Below are 12,667 nucleotides of genomic sequence, written 5' to 3' on the forward strand. Positions count from 1 at the left end.
CTCCCCCTCTAAACCCAGACATATTGCTTTAAAAAAAAAATGGTTAAGGGATTCTTGTGTCCCAAATCAGAAGAGCCCTCTGGTGTGGGACAGAGAAAAACCAATATTTTTATTTAAAACAGGTTGATTATAAATGTGATCTCTTTCTAAAAAAGAAAAGGGGATATGATATATAGGAGGATATGGAGATGATAAGATAAAAGGGTAGATTAATGAACCTACTTTTAAAGAATAACTTGTTTAAAATGTTTTACATTGGTATAGATTTTAGTTTATGTTTAAAATGTTTTACATTGGTATAAATTTTAGTTCATTGATACAAACTTAAAGTTAATTTTGTTATACTCTCTCTCTATATATATAAATTTCTATTCTTGTTTGAGGTATTATGTTTATATAACTCATTTAAAATTGTAATGGATAATTAAAAAATAGATTAATAATTAGTCATCTATGATAATCATATCTGTAGCCATGTTAGTTAAGTCTTCTAGGTATGCATAGATATATTTCAGATAGATAGGTAATCTTCAAACACTTCATAGACCTAGAGAATATGGCATTTAAATAACTTAGAATTCTGTTGACGTGAGACACAATTGCTCCTGGCTGCACCAATTTGATCCCGAGAGAATGTTGGGCTTCTAAGACATTTCCATTTGGAAGTTTGTCTTTTTGGCACAAAATGGCCTACTGGGCAAAGAACTGCCCTTGCCTTGATGGCTGACAGTACAAATGCAATGCTGTCCTTTCTGAACAAGTGGGACACAAGAAAAGCGACCACTGTACTCTGCCAAGACAGAGTAAGATGGTCTCTTAAAATTCCTGCTTCTAAAAATGGTCTGTCAGATACTCTAGGCCTGTAGCCAATTTGAATGCACCAACAATGCTGAGAAACATTAGGTGACTGTCCAGGCTGCCAGCTGTCTTGGTCTACTTTTGCAAGATTCCCAAAAGTTGCTTGCATCCATCTACCATTTCTCAGGTACCATTATGTTCCTTCTCAGGTCTTTGATGTGGTTGAAGACTAGATAGTCGTAATTTCCTCAGTTATGATAAAAGATAAGTTAGCTATAAAACCTTAAACTCACAAATATAAGATAGATAGGACATCTTCTTTAATATTGTAACTATAATTCTTGCTCGGTAATTGTTTTGTTATATGTAATTTTACCATGTTAAAGTTAAAACCTTCCTTTTTAAAAAAAGAAGAAAGGGGAAGTGCTGTGGATATCACTCTATATAAATAAACACTGATGGCCAGTGACCAGGCAGGAAGTATAGGCGGGACAAAGAGAGAGGAGAATTGGGGAAACAGGAAGAAGGAGGGGAGACACTGCAGCCACCGCCAGGAGAAGAGCATGTAGAGACGCCGGTAAGCCACCAGCCACGTGGCAAGCTATAGATTTATAAAAATGGGTTAATTTAAGATAAAAGAACAGTTAGCAAGAAGCCTGCCACGGCCATACAGTTTATAAGTGATATAAGCGTCTGAGTGATTATTTTATAAATGGATTGTGGGACTGCGGGGCTTGGGGAACCTGGAGAGAAGCCCTCCAGCAACAGGGTTGCAAGATTTACCCTAGGGAGAAAAAAATTCCTTTTGGCCAGAACTGATTAGGCAGATACCTTTAAGGAAGGAACCTTTTTAATTAATGCTTTAAAGTATCCCTTCTCTCAAAAAATAGCATTGTTGTGTGTGTTAGCTACATTTCAATTGCTGTGATAAAGTACTATGTCAAAGGCGTTATATAAAAGGAAGGGTTTATTTGGGCCTACAGTTACAGAGGGTTCGAGTCCATGATGTTAGAATGGAGGCTGACTGGGTAGTTGGAACAGAAAGCTCAAGACTCACAACTTGAACAAGCATGAGGCAGAGATAGTGAACTAGAAATGGTGTGAGCCTTTAAACTCTCAAAGCCAACTTCCAGGGCCATCCTCCAACAAGGCCACACCTCCGAAGCCTTCCCAAACAGTGCTACCAACTGGGGACCAAGCTATCCAATTCCCCAAGATTCTGGGGACATCTTATTCAATGTGTGTGTGTGTGTATATGTGTGTGTGTGTGTGTGTGTGTGTGTGTGTGTGTGTGGTGTGGTGTGTCATGGCAGATGTGTGGAGGTCAGAGAACAACTTTATGAAGGCTGTTTATTTTTTTCTTCCACTTTGATGTGGGCTCCAGGAATCAAACTTGTGCCACCAGGCATGTGCTTCTTGCCTCTGAGCCAGGCCCCCATGTTTTCTTATTCCAAGAATATTGCTTTGGAAGGAATTACCATGCTCTACTTAGTACAGGTGATAAATCTTTCTTCCCTCTTAGTCCTTAGCCATGCTTGTTTTGGGTTCTGCACTCACCAAGATATGCACTCTTGGCATCTCCTTGTGATTTTAAAAAAAGATTTTATTCTTTAAATATTGTTTATTTGTCTATTAATGCATTAGAGTGTGTGTGTGTGTGTGTGTGAGAGAGAGAGAGAGAGAGAGAGAGAGAGAGAGAGAGAGAGAGAGAGAGAGAATGAATTCAGGAGCAAATATGCTTGTATGGCTGTCAGAGGACAACTTTCAGAAGCCAGTTCTCTCCTTCCATGTTGTTGAGGCAGGGTCTGTCTCACTGTTTCCTGCTCTGCTGTTTGCTCCAGGCTGGCTTGGCCCAAGACCTTCTGGTCAAGAACCTGTCTCCACTTCCCATCTCTCCATAGGATTGCTGGGATTACAGATGCAGGCCCCTCACCAACTTTTTACGTAGGCTAAAAAATAAATTCAGCTCTTCAGGCTTGCACAGCAAATACTTTTACCTGCTGAGCCTTCTTGCTGGTCCCCACTTTGCATTTTTGCTTACTCTTCCAACTTCAACACCACCTTTAAGCATGGAGCAGCAAGCCTTGCTGAATGCATTTCGTGGATGAAAGGGAAACTTTCACAAGGAACTCTGCCAGTCACTCCATCAGGCCTGCCTTTGATGTCGTATCAGGCTCTGGAGATAAAAAGCTGTAACCAATCCTCCTTTTGTCTTCCCAGAGGGCCTAATTTCACTGTCTTTCTAGAGAGGGCAAACGCACCATGTCTAACACGCTGAATCTTTGGAATGGCTCTTCTTCAAAGAGGTGATTAATAAAAATCATAATAACATGCGATTCAAAGGGAGAAATTAAAACACGCAGATGTACCATTTGCAAAGCATGGTTAGAACTGTCATAGCCCGCCTGTTCCCTGCAGTCCTCTGCTATGTGGAGGACCGGCACACACCACACTAGGCACGCCGCCGTAGCTAGATTGCTACACTAGATAGCTAGCCACACTAGACTGCTCTGGTAGCTGATTCGTGTCTTACTCTAATTGAACGAGTCACCTCCAGGAACAAGGTGTCAGGTGCTTCTGCCTGTAATCTGTGTCTGCAGACAATGGAGCCCTTACCGGGGAGCTTTTGGTGAGAAGCCAATTATTTCCTCTGTGTGGCAGGTCACCCAGGAAGATGTTCTGAGAAAATAAATACAGGGTTGGCAGCTCAACAGGTCGGGAGCCCTAGCCACACTCCTTGTTTGGCTGTTCTTGAGCCCCAGGACTTAAGGTGACTCAGGACGACTCACAGAGACTAACCTCTCAGACTTAAGTGTCTTTTTGAGATAAAATACTCTCTTTAAAAATCCGTTCCCAATTGATTCACTGTACAGAAGGAAAACACGCTTGCTCAGCATTCTTCACCTGTAATGTTGTGAAATGCTGCCCCCTGGTGGTTTTCCGGGGTTGGTTATGTTTTACGGTAAAAAGAATTTTTGATTTTTAAATGTATTGGCAGCTAAAACATTTACAATTTTTTTTTGTGTGTGTTCTTGTTATTTTGTTTTGTTTTGCTTAAAAAAAAAGTCAGGGTCTCTCTATTATGTAGTTCTGGCTGTCCTAGAACTTGCTATGTAGATAGACCAGGCTGACCTCAAACTCACAGGAGATCTTCCTGCTCTTATCTCCGGAGTAAGGGCATTAATGGCATGAACCACCATGCCCAAATTGTGCCTTTTTGAGGCAGGGTCTTCTGTAGCTCAGGCTGGTCTTGGATGCCAAATGCACTGGCTGACCTGTAGCTACTGATATTCCTGCCTGTACCTCCCAGGTGCTGGGATTACAAGTGTATGCCATCCTGATTAACTAAAACTTTGCTTTGATAATTTTTTAAATGGCCTACCCATTTTCTCTATAGTGAAAGAAAGTAGCATTCATTATAACTGCTACTGCACATGACTCTGAAAGGTATTTTCTTAAAAATAACATCCCGTGGAGAAAGTGCAATGATTTCCTTTATAACGATAAAGGCTACAACCACAATTGGCACTCCTGAGAGAAGACCCCCTGCCCCTCCAATATGGACTTGAACAAAATCAGTCCAATTGGATTCCTGAACTGTTGTTTAGGAAAAAAAAAACAATATGGTTTTACTATAGGGGGGAAATTAAAATGCTTAAAACAAAAGCTTAGTCTGTAAGCAAAATCTGATGTGAGTCACGTATCCTAGGAGTGATGGAGGAGCTGCTAGATGGAGCAGCATTCACCATCACCATAAAAAGAAAACTCTAGGACTATGCTGAAGGATACATCGCCTCCAGCCAAATGTGGCTGCTTGAATTTAGTAATAGCTAAAATACAGGTAAGTCTCCGTGCCATAGTGTCCTAGTCATAATGTGAATGCTCAATAGGCTCTTCTGGTTGCCGATGACCCTACTGCATATTGCGTGGGGCAGACAATGGGTATCACCTTAGGTGAATCTTTGGGCTGATCTTGAGTTGTTTTTTTTTTTTTCTTTCTTCAGAATAAAACCACTTTAATTTTCATCAACTCACAAAACACAACATAGTTGGTTCAAAGGAGGCCAAACCCTTGCTCAGCCCCCAACTCTACAACTCTTGGTGGACATCTCTTCAGTTAGAACCCTATTTCATGGCCATTCTGAAGTCATGGAACTAAGAAGAGGCTTACTCGGGGACCACACTGACGCTATCGACTGTGTAGAGCCGATTTCCATTTCTTCAGTTTGAATTTCCTTTCCTTTCTTTTTTTTTTTTAAAGGTTTATTTATTTATTTATTTTAAGATTTATTTATTATGTATACAGCATATATGACTGCAGGCCAGAAGAGGGCACCAGATACTGTTAACAGATGGTTGTGAGCCACCATGTGGTTGCTGGGAATTGAACTCAGGACCTCTGCAAGAGCAGTCAATGCTCTTAACCTCTGAGCCATCTCTCCGGCCCAGTTTGAATTTCTAGACTAACCCATTTGCAATTCTGCACTGCCGAAGCACCTTGTTAAGGCCCTTGTAGGGCTTCACATCACCCTGGTTCTGGGCACATTCCCAAAACAGCTTGATCTTAAGAGAGCAAGGCCCACAAGACTGCTGGTCCAGCCGCCGGGCTCCCTGAGGCCCCTGGCAAGTGATGTCAGGCTTTGTGGGCTTAACACACAAACTGTCATTGAAGCCCCCAGTGATGGCATGACCCAGGGTGTGCTCCACGGTGGAGCCCACAGCCACATCGGATGCAGTGGTTGCCATCTCAGCTGTCTGGCCTGGCTGCCAGGGTGCAGCAGCAGTTGGTACAGCTGCTGCTGGAGGCTGAGGGGGAGCCAGGCTGGAGGGGCCACCCAAGAAGAGCAGCTTGGACTTCCTTGAAGCATCCTAGGTGCTGGTATGTTCAATGTCCAGAGAGGGTGAACTGCGACACTCGAGTTTTTTGTTTGTTTGCTTGTTTTGTGTTTTTGTCTTTTATGCCTTACGAACGGCACTTGTTTCTTACAACTCAAGATGCACCAGCATTTTGGTTTGGTTATTGTACTAAAAGCTAAGATAAAGTAAACAAGCACTTTAGCCCCAGTCTGAGTTGAATATTGCCCAGTCCTCTGACCTGCCAACTGTACTCTTGACACTACTATTCACAAGAGAAATCTACCAACAATAAAAACTCACTGATCAGAGATCAGATACATTTCAGTCCTACGTTTCATAGCTTATGTGTCACAGAAAATCAGAATACAACAACATATGTAAATCTGAGTGAATCCTTACACGATTAATATTTAAAATTCATAACTAAAACTAACTGTCTACTATGTGTGATTACATATGCATCTGTGTGCATAGATGCACACTCATAATTTATTAATAGTGTCTCAGCTACTCTTCTAGTGCTGTGAGGAGACGCCATGACCAAGGCAACTTATAGAAGGAAGCATTTAATTGTGAGCTCGATTACAGTTTTAGAGGACTAGTCCATGATCATCATGGTGGGAAGCAGACAAGCATGGTGCTCGGGTAGCAGGTGAGAGCTTTACATCATGATCTGCAGGCAGCAGGCAGAGAGAGAGAGAGATGCTAAGCCTTGCATAGACTTTTGAAACCTCAAAGCACTCTTATTGTGACATGCCTCCTCCAACAAGACCACAAGTACTCCAACAAGGCCACACCTCTTAATTCTTCCTCAACAACTCACTAATTGGGGCCTAAACATACATACATACATACATACATATATATGTGAGTCTATGGGGGCCAATGATAGAAATTCCCACCACACCCCCCATGGTCGCACATGCCTGGTGGGACACTTAGTCATTTCTAGGTCATACATCCTGCATGACCCATGACCCTGTGGCTGCGTGGTTGCATAAAGTGCACGGTGCAACCTCATGATCTATGCGCATGCGTGGAATAGCCATGTGGGCCTGTGTGCGCAGGTGCGGCTTAGCCTTTAAAAGCCGGTCCCCGTGTTCTCCCACCCCCTTCACACACGTGTCCTTTCAGCAGGCCTGATCACGTCTATCTTTTTCTCCCCATCTTAATAAGACTCTTGTTAGTGGATTCTGTCGTGTTTCGTGACTTTCCCTTGCAGGGTAAGAGCCCTGCTAAAAACCAACAGCCTTTCTCATTTAAACCGCCATACTCCACTCCCTGGCCCCCCGTAGGCTTATAGCCACACGATAATGCAAAGTGCATTTAGTCTAACTTCAAAAGTCCCTGTAGTCTCTCACTCTTAAGACTGTTTAAAAGTCCGAAGTCTCATCTGACACACAAGGCAATATCATAACTGTAAAACAACAAAACAAAACCCCAGCAGATCATATACCTTCAACATTCCAATGTTGAACGGCACAGATATGCATTGCCATTCAAAAGGGAGGAAAGGGACATAGTGAGGAAATACCGGACCAAAGTAAGAATGAAAACCAGCAAGGCAAACTCCACATTCTGCAACTCCAGGTCTGATGTTAAAGCTGGCTCCCGCCTTCCAGCTTTGTTGACGGCAACACAGTTCTCTCCTTGGGTTGGTTTCACATCCTGTTCGCAGCTCTCCTCAGCTAGTATCCCATAGCTACGGCATCTCCAATGTCTTGGGATCTCTAACGAAATCTAGGCTTCACTTTCACTGTTTCCCACAATTGGCCTCTCTGGGCCTCCTTGCAGGGACTTCCCAGCTGCAAGCTTGGCTTTCCTTAAGCATGAAGAAAGATTCCACAGTTGCTTTACTACAGTATCCCTAAATCCAGAGCTGCATGGCCTTAACTGCGAAGTTCTTCAGCTTGCTGGGGCTGGAATCCCTCCTTGATTTGAATTTGTGTGAGCTTTTCCTTTTTGATGGTTTCCTTTGCTGCTGAAGCATCATTTCCATTTCACATCTGTGGGGCTGGCCTGGAGCTACGAAGCGGTGGAAGCACCCCTAAAAACCCAGATTTTCTCATCCCAAGAGCCGCAGGAGTTTGGGTGCTCCTCCTCTCCTGTGTGTGGTACTGACTTCTGTCTTAGTTACTGTTGTACTGCTGTGAGGAGACACCATGACCAAGCAAACTTCTGAAAGGAAGCTTTTAATTGGGGACTTGCTTACAGTTTGAGATGGTTGTCTATGAATATCATGGGGAGAAGCAGACAGGCTTAGTGTGGGCTTTTGAAACCTCAAAGCCCATCCGAAGTGATGTCAGACCTACTCCAACAAGGCCACACCTTCTAATCCTTCCTAAAAAGTTCACTAACTGGGAACTAAGTATGCAAGCATGTGAGCATACAGGGAATATTCTCAGTCAAGTTGTCTTCTTTGCTTGGCGACAGAAAACAGCTTAAGGGAAAATGGGTTTATTTTAACTCAAAGTTTCAGATGACAGTTCGTTGCAGGGAAGTATCTAGTCACATCACATACACAGGTAAGAGCAGAGAGCAATGAATGCATGGATGTTTATTGTTCAGGCACTTTTCTCTACGTCTCTACAAACCAGGGAATGGTACACCCACTTTTACCCAAGGGCTTCCCACACTAATTCAGGTATGGAGACACTCTTCCGCAGGCATGCCCAGAGGCCAGCCAACCGGATCTGGTCCCGCCCTCCCCGAGCCTCTTTTCCCAGGTGATTCTACCTTGTGTCAAGCTGACAATGAACATGAACCGTCACAGATGTCATCTTGTCATATCGAAAACACAGGCATGCGCAGGATAGTGACGGCATGCCATGAACGAAGAATGAAGAGGATTGCTTCAGGCACAGTGAGCACCGGACCTTCCATGCCTTCTCAGATACCGAGGTCTGTTGCCTCTGCTTTCCTCTCTCTGAGGGGTACCTCCCCTGAGCTAGCCGGCCTTTCATTTTGACCCAGATATCAAGACACTATAAAATGACTTCCTTACTGGCTGCCAAGCCTTAGATAACCACAGCCAGGAAGCTTGGAGCAATTAGCCTTTTACTGACCTCACGTCCTCTCGGAGGCACAAATATTAACGACTTAGATGTAAAATGTCTGGAATAGCTGCATAATCAGGATCCTATACAAGCCGCTAAAGACCAAACTTCATTATCAAATGTTGAAAAGCGCTTGCTATAAACCCAGGGGACCAACCAGTCTTGAGCCGGGATTAATGCCACTCTCAGACCCCATCAGAGAACTTTCTTTGTGTAGTGGATGGCTCACAGAGAAACTCACAGCTGGTTTTGACAACGAATAACTGTTGATTGCTTAGCCACAAATGGGGGCATCTATAGTATACCACCTCCCCGGGGCTCAGGGACCATTGAGGAATACGGGAGCACTATTGTAAGAGTCAGAGGTTACGGTGCTTTCTGACTGCTGGACACGTGAACTCACAGGGCTGTGGTCGCACAAGAGCTGGACAAGATAAAGCCAACAATATTCTGGCATGGAGTGAGAAGGGGTTCATGAGCCCCTAACTAAGTAGCCGTGGACACTTAATGCCTTTTGGGGTAAGGAGAGTCTGTTTTCTTTAAGGGTGTGGACCCTCATCCAATGGATGGTCCCACACCCAGTAGTACATGGACAGCACGGACTGGAGTTTTGAACACAAACAACAAAACAAAGGCATGAAGTTGCGGGGAGTAAGGAGGTGGGGGGTGGTTCTGAGAGAAGTTAGGGAATAAAGTGGGGGTAAATATGATGAAAATACCTTGTAAGAAATTCATGAAGAATAAAAGTATTTTTTAAATAATTAAATTCAATCTTTAAAAACGTTAAGTAGGTTTTGTGTGAACGGAAGCCCTTATTAATAATGCACAAAAATAGAGTGAACCCTCTGGCTTTTTCTTCTATGATATGGGTACTGTTGAAGAAATTAGTAAAAGAGAAAAAAATAGCTGTGTGGATGATACACTCATGGAGAATTCAAACTCAATTTCAGGAAAAAAAAAAAAAAGCCTGAAGCAACTTATGTAAATGACGGTAGGTTGTGACCTACTATTGGGTTGTGAAAACACAGAGGGCTCAGAAAAGCATCATAAAAACAGAAGGACAGACCAGCAAACATCTGTGTGCACAGAAGATGTCTTTTGTTGTTGTTGCTTTTGTTTGTTTGTTTTTTGAGACAGGGTTTCTATGTAGCTTTGTGCCTTTCCTGGAACTCTGTAGCCCAGGCTGGCCTCGAACTCACAGAGATCCACCTGCCTCTGCCTCCCAAGTGCTGGGATTAAAGGCGTGCACCGCCACCGGCCCGGCCACAGAAGATGTCTTAGGGTTTGTATTGCTGTGATAAAACATCAAGACCTCAGCAATTCCTAAAACCAAGAGTTTAATTTGGCTTACCATTCTAGAGAGTTTGAGTATAGAGTGAAAGGAAGAGCTAAGGCATAGTGGGAGGCAGCTGGAAGAGCAGCTAACAGTTCACATTTTGACCCACCAGCAAGAGACACAGAGCACACAAGGAGTGGCAAGTGACTTTTGAAACCTCAAGCCCACTTCCAGTGACACACCTCCTCCAACAAGGCCACACCTCCTAATCCTTCCCAAACAGTTCCAACAACGGAGGACCAAGTTTTCAAACATATGAAGCTGTGGGTAGGTGGGTGGGTGGGTGGCATTCTTATTCAAATCACCAAGAGGAAAAGTGTGAATTGTTTGGGGAAGCTTTTCTTAAATGTGTTTTAGAGTTTATGTGTGAGCATAGGAAGCAATGTCAGAAATGGTGTATGTGTGTATGTGTGTGTGCATGTGTTTCACAAAAGATGTAAAAAACACTGATATATTTGTTGACAAGAGCACATTTTTTAAAACATAAGCAAGGAAAGACATATTTTTGGAGACTGAGACAGCTAAGTTCCTTGCCAAGTCGTGATTCTTGTGAGAGTCCAGAGCATGTTGGCTTGCTCATTTGCTGCTCTCTAGTGGGAAGGAAGACCCAGGAAAGCTCAGAGAATCATGTGAATGAATTTCCTAATTTCTGTTAGGAGAAAGCTTGTGTCTCCTAAACCTTAGACCTGTGCATTTCAGCTGCTGCCTCCCACAGTGGAGTGGTCTCTGCTGACCTGCTCAGCCAGTTCTCACATACTACCCATTATGGCGCCTTTCTCATCTCTCCATACCTGGGAAATGGGAGAGCTCTTGTGGAAAGAGAACAAATGTGCTTGACTTGGAGTTGTGACACTTGGAGTGTGTAAAAGATACCATTCCCCCCCCCCCATATGGTTCATACTTGACATGTGACAAAGGATCCATGTATCAGGGAGACTCTTGAGAAGGAGACAATGGTGTCATCTGGTCACTGTGCAATGGAAAAAGATTAAACCCCGAAAGAATGTAGTATCAACTCCCTCTGGCAAGGATCTTCCACTTTTCCAGGCTTGCTGCCCAAACATAGAATGAGCCTGCCCCTTGCAGGTGTCCGTGTCTCTTGGAGGGAATCATCTCATGGCGGGGGAACAGGCTGGCTCAGTATCAGAACAGAGAAGGGGAGGATGGAGAGAAACTGCTATTCACTGTTTCTCCAACCCTTTCTTTTGCAACTAGACTCTTGTTTCCTGGAACTTCAACATTTCCTTGTGGAGCAGAGAAAATTTGAAACTGCTTTTAAACTCGGAAACAACACGAATCGAAACAAGAAGTTGTAAAACTAATTTGGCTGATGGGATGGCTCAGTGGGTAAAGGCAACTGTTGACAAGCATGAATAACTGAGTTCAATTCCTGGAACCCACATGGTGGGGTGGGGGAAGAGAACGTGTCATCACAGACTTGGCAGCCAGGGCCTCTCCACAAGGGTTCGAAGGAAGAGTCCAGCTTTGAGTAGTCTGGCAGAGAGAATGGTGTGTGTGTGTGTGTGTGTGTGTGTGTGTGTGTGTGTGCGTGCGCGTGTGCGTGTGCATGTGTGTGTTAGAGTCTATCATCATTTTGCCTTGCATTTGTAATAATTTTTTCATTTGTTTGTTTAGTGTGGGGGTGATAATGTACTTGTGTGTTCATAAATAGTGGATATTTTTTTAAAAAGTTATAATGGTGTTTCTGCATATTTGAGGATCTAATAGAAATATCTATCTCCTTCATCTCTTCAATGTGTGTGTGTGTGTGTGTGTGTGTGTGTGTGTGTGTGTGAGAGAGAGAGAGAGAGAGAGAGAGAGAGAGAGAGAGAGAGAGAAGACAGACAGACAGACACACACAGACAAGCAGACAGGCAGACAGATAGACCTTACACCCTATGTAGTCCATACTAGCTTGGAACTCACAATCCTTCTGTCTCAGATTTCTGAATGCACCACCATGCCCATTTCTGGATGGCCTTATTTTCAATATTTCCCTGAGTATTTTCTCATTTTGTTGTTGTTTTAAGACAAGGATTCATGTAGGCTAGGTTGGTGTCAAACTCCTGTTACAGTCAGTACTAGCCTTGAACTCCTGATCCTCTCTCTAGCCTCTATTTCTTGAGTGTTGGGATTGTAAGTGTGTGCCATCACACGTAGCTTCTTCACCACATATAAAAAAACCCCACATTTTAATGTGACTTTGTTTTGGTTTTTGAGACAGAGTCTCTCAACATAGTCCTTGCTGTCCTGGAACTCACTAGTATACTAGGCTGAACCGGAACTCAGAGACTGGCCTGCCTCTGCCTCCAGAGTACCAGGATTAAAGGTGTGTACCACCATGCTAGGTTTTATGTGACTTTTATTCGTTCGTTCATCTATCTATCTATCTATCTATCTATCTATCTATCTATCTATCTATCCATCCATCCATCCATCCATCCATCCATCCATCCATCCACCCACCCATCCATCCATCATCTATCCATCCATCCATCCATCCATCCATCCATCCATCCATCCATCCATCTATCTATCTATCTATCTATCTATCTATCTATCTATCTATCTATCTATCTATTTATTTTGTTTTTTGATACAGGGTTTCCCGGAACTCACT

This window comes from Peromyscus leucopus, chromosome 20, assembly GCF_004664715.2.
Source record: "Peromyscus leucopus breed LL Stock chromosome 20, UCI_PerLeu_2.1, whole genome shotgun sequence".
NCBI lineage: Eukaryota > Metazoa > Chordata > Mammalia > Rodentia > Cricetidae > Peromyscus > Peromyscus leucopus.